At 52.1% G+C, this 11,377-nt stretch overlaps 1 pseudogene; it reads right to left on the bottom strand.

The window, feature by feature from the left end:
* Positions 1–1,037: 1,037 nt before the first annotated feature.
* On the bottom strand, positions 1,038–7,308 carry LOC121045737 (annotated as a pseudogene).
* Between the last annotated feature and the right edge of the window lie 4,069 nt (positions 7,309–11,377).

An 11,377-nucleotide genomic window follows, 5' to 3' on the forward strand; every position in this document is an offset into this window, starting at 1 on the left:
GCTCCACGAGAAATGCTCTGTGCTACCAGATCTTCGCGCTCGAAATCTGCGACCGGGCACTTTATGGATTCATCATCAAACTGCCAGGCTTTGTGAGTATAGAGGATGCTATGGTTGAAAGAATTTTCTTTCCTTGTTTGAGAGCGTTACGGATTCTGCACTAATACAGTTCCTGTCCTCACAGAGGATGTGGAAGGCCTCCGGTACCTCGCGGACCAATTTGTCTTTGTTCTTCCTCAAGATGTTGGTCTCGCTGAATAATGGTCTGCACGTGCCCTCCCTGCAATAAATTGGAAGGGTTCCGCCCACTGCAGCCTTCAAGGAGTAATTGTTTCCGAGTCGGTCATTGAGGCCTTTACCCTTTTGGACTATGTTGTACTTGCCACACGAAAGTGGCATCTTACATTCGACGGTTGAAGCGCATGGAAAGAATTTATTTGCATGCCTCTTGGTGCACTTGTTTTTTGCGGCACCCTCAGCATGCGCGTTCCCTCTAGGGTGAATTCGACTCATTTTTTTTGAGGTGCTGAAAAAACTACTCTGACCCCATAGCGGCTTGCGACGTTTTTTCTCTTTAAATTATGGGACATCTTGTGCAGATACGGTATTACCACTGGCCTTGCTTTCTCAGCACTGGTCCTGTCGGGCTGGATGCCTTTTTTCTTCTTGACCAGAGCGTTCGCCACATCAGCCAATAGGGCTGGCGTATAGCCGGCTTCTCTTAGCCTCTCTACTTGCATACTGAAGCTGGCTGCCATAGTATGAAGACAGGACTTTTAGTGCCGATCTCAGACATGCTATAATCAACAGAGGTCGCCAGAATGTCTGCTAATTTTATGTTCATACCTCCGCCATCTTCACGAATTACCAGGAAGTCATCAACATAGTGGGCAACCTTGTTCGCTGTTTCGTTTCCAAGCGCACTACGTATCACACAGTTCACTGCTTCCAAGTGGATGTCACTAAGGACTGGGGCGACGCAGGAACCGATACATACTCCTGACTTCTGCAGATAGCACCCATCCCTTGTGGGTCGCTCTACTATACTGCTGCCCAATCGGTCCCTGCCTGGTCCGCCCTCCCAAGAAGTCACACGAGCAAGAATGAATTCAAATCACTTTACTGTTTCGGCTGGTCGCTGTGCCTTGCCGTTGCAGTCCTCGTCCGTGTCTTGCCCCAGTGCCTGGCGGAATCTCTCGTGCACTCTCTGTCACGCGCACTGGGCCGCCGGCCACCGCCCCTGCCCCTCGCGCGCCGTCGTCCTCCTCGGCTTCCCACACTTCCCCCCCCTCAAGGCCCGGTCTTCGGGGGGGCCCCGGGTGCTCACTGGTTTTGGCCGAGGAGTTGTTCTACCTCGGCCATGATGGCGTCGTCGGAAGTCGAGGGGGACGGAGGGGGCTGGTACACGACACTGGCCCGATGACTTGGCCCGCAGGATGTGGTGGCGGCCGGTGTTGTGGGGGCCGTCGTGGTGGCGGGTTCGATGGCGGCGGCTGCGGCAGCCGGTGCGGTGGCACGGTTTTCGGGAGGCCGGGCTGGCTGAACGGAGGCCAAGGCAGCGGGAGCCAGGAGGTCCGGGCGGCTAGCCCTCAGGGTCTGGACCGCTGCCGCCACGTGGTCCGGGAGGGGCTGTGCCTCCAGCAGGTCAGCATGGAGTCGACCTGCTTCGTGGGTTTCCAGATGTATTATGGGGACCCCGCACAGCCAGCAGGTGTCAGGCGCTCCCAAGACCCGTGGCGCCGCCGGCTGCGTGTGGCCACGGAACGGGAGTGGGACTTGGTGGTCGGGCTGGCCAGGCGTTGGTCTGGGTTGATGCTTCCAACGCCGGCGGGAAACGAAGTGGACCGCCCCTCCTTCCTCCCACGCCGTCCACGTGGCCACGGTGTGGCAGGGGGGCCGACTCCAGGCAGGTCCCCCGGTCGTAGACGGACCCGCTCCGTGGTGCGGGGGCTCCGTCGCGGACGGCCCTGCCTGGTGCCGCGATGTTGCTGCGGACGGCCCCGCCCCGTGCCGCGCAGGCCTGCCGGCTGCCGGGCTCGCGGTACCTGCGGAGCCCAGGCGGCGCTGGCCCGCTCCGCCGTTCGGCCATCCCCGGTGTTGACGCCTCCCTGGGCGGCCGCCCCGAGGGTTTGGTCGACCGGACCACTGGGGTCCAGCCGCCCCGGGGCCTGGCCCGTCCGGTGGGCCTCCTGGGCATGGCCCCCTGGGGCGGTTTCTCCAAGGAGGCATCCTGTGTAGAAAGAACACTGTCAGACACCGGAAAATCATCACTTTCTGTGGCCGAATGTGGCGGCGGCGGTAGTTTTCATTCACTATGTTCCCCACCGCGACGGTAATACCCCTTCAAGTCCGCGATGTGAACTGGACCCGACTCCTCATTTGTATCACACCGAGTGAGTTTATAAGTAAGCCGTGACATTCGCGTCTTTACCTCATAGGGCCCTTCCCATCTGTGAGCAAGCGATGCGGCGAAACCGCTAGCTGCGTTACTCAGAGGGTGGGTTCTTCTCAGGACCAAGTCACCAACCTTGAATTCCAAGTGCCTATGGCTCCTGTCATACTGCGCCGCTTGCTCGATCCTTGCGGCATCAAGATTCTCTCTAGCATCGTGCAGCGCCCCAGACAAGCGGTTCGTTAGCTGTTCCGCATACCTAGAGAGCGGGCGTCCTGGTGTTCCTTGGTTGCTCCGTAACTCGTTCTCCAGCGGAGACGGGATCTCTTTCCCCAGGTTCAGAAACGCTGGCGTGAAACCAGTCGATCTGTTCACAGTATTCCGGATGGCAAAACCCATCTCAGCGATGTGCTCATCCCAGTCTCGGTGTCTCTCCGTTAGCGCGATCAGCATGCTTTTGATATTCCGATTCACACGCTCAGTGATATTGGCTTGGGGATGGTACGGTGTTGTCCTCTTGTGCTTTATGTTCAGCGCCAAGCAGGAGTCCACGAACACTTTACTAGTAAAATAACTAGCGTTATCACTAATGAGACACCTGGGTGTGCCGAAGCGTAGGAAAGTATCCAGTAACTTTTCCCAGATCCGCTCTGAAACCAGATTCCTCAGTGGGTACAGCTCTGCCCACTTTGAGAAATGATCGGTAATAACCAAGAGGTACTGGTTTCCCCGCAGACTTCTCGGCAGTGGGCCGATGATGTCGCAAGCGACGATCTCCCACGGGTAGTGACTCTCCACCGACTGCATCAAGCCCGGAGGCTTGCCCCCTCTGGGCTTCGCTTTCTGGCAGGCTGGACAGCTGCGGGCGTATCGGAGTGCGTCTTGCCTCATCCCCGGCCAGGTCGCGGCGCGGCATAACTTATGAAAAGTCTTGCTGCCACTGCCATGACCTGCCAGAGCCGAGTCGTGGAAGTACCCGATAAACCTCTTCCGTAGCTTCCTGGGAATCACCACCCTGAAGGGAGACTCATTACTCTCCCCTTCATCGATCGTTGGGATGTAGCGAAGCAATAAGCCGTCTTCGCCCAGCAGATATGAATCAAATTGATCATTAACTCGACCGCCAGCCTTCCCGGTGTCGACCGCAATTTCAGCCAGTTTACCCAACACCCGCTGGCAAAAACCATCTGCTTTCTGGGCCTCGACAAGCTCTTCCTTGCTGACCACTTCACCCCAAGCGACGATCCTTTGCTCCTTCGTGCCGCGCGCTAAGGCTGCTACGAGTGCCGGTTGCTTCGCCTCCTCCCAACCGTCCGTGAGGGACCTCACCCCTGCATCCGGAGACATTCTCCTGTTCTTCCCGCGCTTCTCGTTACACTCTGGTTGCGTCACCTCCTCCCAACCACCATCCTGGGGCGCCCGAGAGAGCGCATCCGCGACCTTGTTGGTCGATCCCTTTCGGTACTCAACCGTGTACGAGTAGCGCTGCAAGGTTAGTACCCAGCGGGCCAGCCTTCCCGCGGGCTCTTTTAGCCTCTGAATCCAGGTAAGTGCTGCGTGATCAGTCTGAATAACGAAAGTCGTACCGTCTAAATAGAGGTTGAACTTCTTCAGAGCAAACATGACGGCCAACCCCTCCTTTTCCGTCACGCTGTAATTGCGTTCCGACGGTGTGAGCGTTCGACTAGCGAATGCCACAGGGCGCAACTGTCCATCGTGCTCCTGTAGCAATACTGCTCCGACACCGTAGTCGCTCGCATCTGTCTGCACAACAAAATGCCGATTAAGATCTGGTAACCGAAGGCTAGCGGTGCTTGCTATTGCCCTCGCGAGAGACGAGAAGGCAGCACCCTGCTCTGGACCCCAGACCCACCTCGAGCCTTTCCGGAGCATCAAATTCAATGGCCGCGCCAGCTCCGCGCACATCGGGATGAACTGCCGGTAAAAGCCAACCATCCCCAGAAACCTTTGAAGGCTCTTTACATCGTGCGGTGGTGGATAATCGAGAATGGCCCTCAATTTCTCATCGTTCGGCTTCAAGGTACCATTGTCTACGACAAAGCCCAAAAGATTTAGCTTTGAGGCGGCCAGTTGCACCTTTTTTGGATTAATTGTTAGACCGGCCTCACTCATTCGCCTTAAGACGATCTCGAGATGAGTTAGGTGCTCTTTGAACGACTTGGAGAATACCACAACGTCATCCATGTAGGCCATGGCGAAGTTAAATTTCGCATCGCCCAGCACGATGTCCATGAGCCGTTGGAAACTCGACGGCGAGTTCGACAACCCAAACGGAAGACGCGTAAACTCAAATAACCCCCTGTAACAGGTGAACGCCGTCTTTTGGACATCGTCTGGCGCCACCTGGATCTGGAGAAAGCCCCTGCTACAATCCAGCGTGGTGAAAACCCTCGCGCCTCCAAGCGAATACATTATAGACTCAATAGAGGGAAAAGGATACGCGTCCCTTCTAGTGACCTCATTAAGTCTTCGGTAATCAACGCAAAGGCGCGCGGTGCCGTCTTTCTTTGGCGCCAAAACTACTGGAAACGCCCAGGGACTCTGCGATGGCCGCACCGCCCCTGTGTCCAGCATCTCGTCGAGAGCCGCGTCTAGGAGGGCCCGTTTATGTACGCTTAGTGGTCTAGGATTACACCCCCACGGCCTGGCCTCTCCTGTATCTATCTTATGTTGTAAAACAGTCGTAAGCCCCGGTCTCTCGGTAAACATAGCTGCGTGTTGGGACAAGGCGTTCGCTAGCATCCGCCGTTGGTCGGCGGGCCCATCGAAAGACGCAATTATCATTTCGACGTTCCCGGGCACGACTCGCGCAGCTAATACCTGCTCCTGGCGTGACGCAGCGAGCGAACGTTCCATTCCCTGCACCAGAGATGATGGGGCAACAAAGGGAATAAGAGGAGAAAACGCATGATAACGATACCATTTGTTCCTCAAGTCCAGGATTATGCCCTCACGACAGACGAAGTCCTGCCCCAAAATAACAGGAATCGACATACCGGGCAAGTAAACGAAGCGTTGCCTCCTTCGTCTGCCGTCAAGGCCAAGGTGAAGGCGGATCGCCCCTTGCGCTTCGGCCAATCCTGTCGCTAAACGCAGCGGAGTTACAAGTTCCCGCGCGCAAAGGTTCCTGTTACGGCAGTCCTCGTACACATTGTCGCCAATTAGAGAAAGGGTAGAACCGGTGTCAATTAGTGCCGAATATTCTCTACCACCGATCTCTACACGCACGTACGGGCGCTTCTCAGGTGTCGTGCTCTGAGCCCGACACGCCGACGGGGCCATCGCCACGCGGTCGCCGGCCACAATTTCCGCCCTGTCGGCACACTGATACTGGGCCTCGGCAGCGGCCGGCAACCTCGGCTCAGAGGACCTGATTAGTGGCGCCGGCCTCTGGCGTTTCCCTGGGAACCCTGAGAACCAGACGCTACCCACGTGCAATGCCGCCTGATGTGCCCAAGACGGTGACAATTGTAACACCTGACTTGTGGCCGGTCGTTACGCGCAACCTGTCCATCGTTACTCTCACGCGACACTTCATCTGTGGCAAACCGCGGTGAGTCATGATTCCCGCGACTGTCGTGACCAGTCGCGCCTCTGCGGTGGTTGACCACTGCGCCACCCCCACGGGTCTGCACTCGGGCCGAGTTTGCGTTGGCTGCCCTGCGCCTTTGCTCGTAAGCGAAGGGGTCCAAAGCCCGGGGCGTTATAGTTACCCCGTGACCGCGCTCCGCAACGGCCGTATACGCTGTCCGCGACTCAATGTGAGTGTCTGCGGCGCGTCCTGCCCACGCGCATCTTGGCTCTAGGGACTCCTCGGCCCTCGGAGGGGGGCGGTAATGCAGCTCAGCGAGCAAGCCCGCTTGGACCGTTCGCGCCTCTCTGGCAAGTGCCTCCAGATCCGCGAAATCCCGCCCGCGCAGATAGGCTTTGAATCTAGGGTGACATTGCCGTATCGCTCTAGCTACCTTCTCTGCGTCAGACGCGGATGGTTCGGCCCTCGAGTAGAGCTCCTGGAGCGCGCGAACGTACTCCACGAGGCTCTCGTCGGGGTGCTGAGTGCGATTAGCTAGTTCGTCCCTAATCCGCATCTCGTAATCAGGGGGCAAACATTCCTCCCTAAACCGCGTCCGGAAGTCCGCCATCGATAGAAACGGTCGTTGCAACCGTCTCCAGCGCGACGCATCGCCCGTTAACGCGATTGGCACGATCTGCACCAAGGCCGTTTCGTCTGATGCTCCCAACGCGGCTACATACGCGTCTAGGTCCTGTAAGAAATCGTGGACCGATTTCCCGTCGGAATATCCCGCGTAGGTCGGCGTCGGTACGGACAACCGCGGTCGGGGCAGAGACATAGGCGCGGCACTCGCGACTCCTGGAGTCGTCGCGATTTGTCGCGAGAACGTCTCCATCATCGCCGTCATGGCGCGCATAAACTCGCCGATATCTGCCGCGCCTCCAGCTGGAGCTGGTGGTAAAATCCCAGCATCTGGAGATGCTCGCGTACTAGAGCCTTCTCCGGCCCCCGCAGCGTCAGTCGGTTCCTGAGTTCCGCTCTCAGACGAGTCGTCCTCGTCCCTATTGGGGGTCGACCTCGTCTTGGGGGGCATCGTTAGCGTTTACCCTTCTACACCACGCTGAACGCTCAATAGATCTGTGTGACTCCCCGGGACGAACAGAACAAGCAGCAGACCAATCGGGCCCCACGTTGGAAGCACCAGTTGTGTGGGTCGCTCTACTATACTGCTGCCCAATCGGTCCCTGCCTGGTCCGCCCTCCCAAGAAGTCACACGAGCAAGAATAAATTCAAATCACTTTACTGTTTCGGCTGGTCGCTGTGCCTTGCCGTTGCAGTCCTCGTCCGTGTCTTGCCCCAGTGCCTGGCGGAATCTCTCGTGCACTCTCTGTCACGCGCACTGGGCCGCCGGCCACCGCCCCTGCCCCTCGCGCGCCGTCGTCCTCCTCGGCTTCCCACACCCTCCACTGTACTATCATAGACATCGGGTAGAAATGTAAGAGCTAACTACATAAATCTCTCAATAAGTACCCTGCTTGAAATTCGGAAAGCGAGCTCTCCATTGGCTTCTATACAAATCATCACCGAGGTCAGTAGCTGGTCATTGGGTAAGGAGTCGGAATGCCGCGAACCATCCTAGGTACGAATTCGAAAGGTTTCTATATTTTCGAACCGAATCGATTTTCGAGATCGAAAAATTTCGATATTTTCGACTGTACCGAGGTTCGAATTCGAAACGTTCGCAACTTCGAAATACCGTGGGGTTCCGAATTCGGAAAGTTCGAAGCTTTCACGGTTTCTAAAAGTTCGGGTTCGATTATTTCGAATATTTTTTTTTTACTTGAGGTTCGAGAAATTCAAAGATTCCAAACTTTCCTAACTTGAAATTCGAGAGATTCGAAAGTTCTGAATTTCTTGGGATCTAAAGTTCGAAAAAGTGGAAGATATCAAATTTCTTCAAATCTAAAATTCGAAAAAAAAATAGAGCGTTTCGAATTTTGTTAGACATAAAGTTCGTTAAATTCGAATTTTTCGATTTCCTTCTACATAAAGTTCGAAAAGGTCGAAGGTTCGATTCTCTTTTAGGGCTGAATTTGAAAAAAAAAGCTTCGAAGGTTTCGAATTTCGTTCAAGTCCAAGTGCGCAAATTTTGAAGTCCGGTTTTCATGTTCCTCCACAGTTTCAGTTTCAAATAACGTTTGCACTCCTCACTGGTTTTCACGGAATAAGGTTTAGAGAAGTCCAGGTGGGATATTTAGTCTGCGCGAAGTTGTCAGGCAATTAAATGAGACGACGAGTATCCCGGATGTGCTAGCATATTTCCAGTGCAGAGTGACGTGTGACCATAGATCAGTAATGGTGACCGCCAACCCGGGGAAGGGGGGGGGGGGGGGGGGGAGGTCCTTAACGTGCATCACGCGGTAGTGATAACATGAACGCACCGTTTAATGATACTCATCCAGTTTAAAACGGCCAGGGGCAGGCAGGTGGTTGAGGATCAGAAAAACCTTGAAGCTATCTGGCAAACTGCCTCCCTGCCCCATTGCACGCTGGTAGTAATCCGACCGAAAGCCGCCCGAGTGACGCTGGCATATAGTAAGTTTAGTTTGTACGTGATGCAAAATCCTGATACTGGGAATGAAATTTGAAAGAAAAAGTGTAAGAAAACAGAAAAAAGGGGACAGGGCAATGTCTTAAACTCAGCTCAGGCCAACGTCTCAAACTCAACTGAGCTGAGTTTGAGACGTTGTCCTGTCCCCTTTTTTCTGTCTTACACTTTTTCTTTCAGATTTCATTCCCAGTCTCAGGATTTTGCATCATGATCAACATGCTCCAGCTCGCCTGCACAATGCCAATTTCTTAGTTTGTAATTGTTCTGGAGGTTTATTTTCCGGGACGGAACAAACGCCGAGCAAAAAGCACGGAAGCCGACACAACTCGAGGTCGAGGAGCATTCTACCACACCAGTGGCGTCGGAAGAGGAAAAACAGAGGGAAAGGGGATGAGGGGGAGGGGGCTCGATTTCCCCCCCCCCCCAGACATTTCGGACTGTTAAAAGAAAACAATACGGGGAAAGAGGGCCTGGTCCAGCTTATTTTAACCTAAAATTATTTATGCATATGTATACATGTATGGCTATTGTCGCTCTTCACTGCATAAAATCGCGTAAAAGGTCATTTTTAGAAACTCGTTCTCAGAAGGCACCACTCGTCATATGCTTAGTGGTTCGGAAGTTCAAAGCCATGTCTCTTCAACCTAAATAACCGTGCCATTAATAAAAAAAAAAAAAAATAAAAGTTAAACATAAGAATAAATGCGAGGATGAAAAGCTGGAAAACAAAATATCAAGAACCCGCAGGAAGTGTTGTGTTCTTGCATATTCAGAGGCACAGAACTCTGAAACAAGTTTCTCCTACTAAACACGTGTACAGGCTGAGAGAAACACGTCCCAGAAACGTAAAAAGAGGAAGGAAAAGTTTTTTTTTAATGACGTGCTGAACTTGAACAATATTAGAAATCTTCCCCCATGAGTTAATTTATTCCTCAGTGTGAAAATAACAATAAATACATTATTTTGTATTCTGCAGATGGTAATGATATGTACTGTCTGTGGCGTTAATTTAAATGGGATACCTCAAACAATTGAGGCGAAAACAATGACCAAGTTTAGGGCAAAATTGCGCGTAGATACATGTTTAAACATTTCTTCGAAACTCATCTTGAACAAAAATAATCACACCTTAGGACGACAATTACCTAGGCTATACATAGATCATTCTTAAAAAGTTTAGCATTAAAAAAAGCTTAGGCTATAGCGCGCTTCAAATATGGCACAAACGACGATTGTCAGAAATTCGTCGTCCTTCCTGGCTCCTTCGGGAATTAATTTCTTTAAAACTAAGCATGCCAGAACATTGAAATAAACGGCATTGTTTTTCCCAAGGAATGAAACACCGCATGTAATAATCTGAGAAAAAAAAATTACGAATGTACCTTGCTGTTTTGAATCCAAACGATACCTCCTGCCGGACTTTCGAAGTTCGACGTACTTCGAACTTTTACCCTAAAAGTTCGAAGTTCGTCGACCTTTTGGCTTCTCAAGAATCGAAAGTTCGAAAATTATCGAATTTCTTATAGTAGGAAGTTCGAAAGTTCTAAAAACTTCAAACATTTTATGCAAGAAAATTGAAAGCTCGAAAATCATCAATTTTTTGGTGTATCAAGATCGAAAGTTCGACAAGCATCAAATTTTGCAGCGTAATAGGTCGAAAGTTCGAAAATGAGCGAACGTATTAGTGTAATAAGTTGGAAGGTTCGAAAAAGATCGAATCTACGACCGTGCGAAGTTCGCAGTTTCGAAAAGTGTCGAACTTCTTAGTTTAACAAGTTCTAAAATTCAACGTCCGTCAAATTTCTCGATTTGGAAAGTTCAAAAATTCGAAATCTTTCGAACCCTTCGACCCGCTTGAATCGATCATCGAACATTCGGTTCGAAAGAAGTTCGTGGCATCCCTAGTAAGGAGTAAAACGATTCTCCAGATCAATACTGAATGCATTAGGCATTACTAAAAATTAGAAATGTGCATTTGGAAGCACAGCTGCGAGCACAAGTCCCCCCTCCCCCCCCCCCCCCCCCCAAAAAAAAAAAAGAAGAAAAAAGCGGCGTAAATGTCATCGCACAGCGCCAGCGAAGGAGAAAAAATGTGCTGTCTCGATGGCTCAGTACAGGCAAGAATACAGGGCTGCATAACCACGGCGTTTTCGAGCGCCGCATCCTGCATTTGTCTCGTGCATTGGAACAGCTGGCGCTTCTCCGCAGTAAAGTCGTTGAACCGATACATCCTTTATAAAGCAGGTTGTCTCCATGCAAACGACTGGACTGACGAGCGCGCAGTAGAACCGATTCCCCGAATACGAGCAATGTAAGTGAATTTCGTTTTTTGTTTTGTCTAAACTTTAATAGAGAGTTTTAGTAGATCGTTCCCATGACTCCGATAACGATACCCCATACTCCGCCACCGCCTCCCTTGAGCATGCATAATATCGTTATCGGGGCTATCGGAGGTATCGGAACGATCTACTAAAACTCTCTAATATCCCTAGCGTTTTCTTTGCACCATTTCACTATATTTTCACAGTATCGTCTTACACCGAAGCTGTTAATGGGGTTGAAGTTCCTTGGATTGTTCGTGTGCAGTGACTAAAAACTTTACGCTTGCACCACGCGCCGCACGCGCACTCCTTCCCCGTATAAAAGATACGATGTAAATAACCAAAATGAAGCGTTGACGAACGCGCGCGCAAGATGACATTTGTTTTAGGCTTATTTTTTTTTTCGCTTTAGAACAGTTACTGATGCAGACAACGGCGCCGAACGCGTACGTTTCTTCGTTTAAAAAATCGGAAGTAAATTCCCAAAATAAAGCGTTGACGAACGCGCGTGCACGATG

Source organism: Ixodes scapularis, unplaced genomic scaffold (assembly GCF_016920785.2).
Source record: "Ixodes scapularis isolate PalLabHiFi unplaced genomic scaffold, ASM1692078v2 ptg000847l_1___fragment_2___debris__unscaffolded, whole genome shotgun sequence".
NCBI lineage: Eukaryota > Metazoa > Arthropoda > Arachnida > Ixodida > Ixodidae > Ixodes > Ixodes scapularis.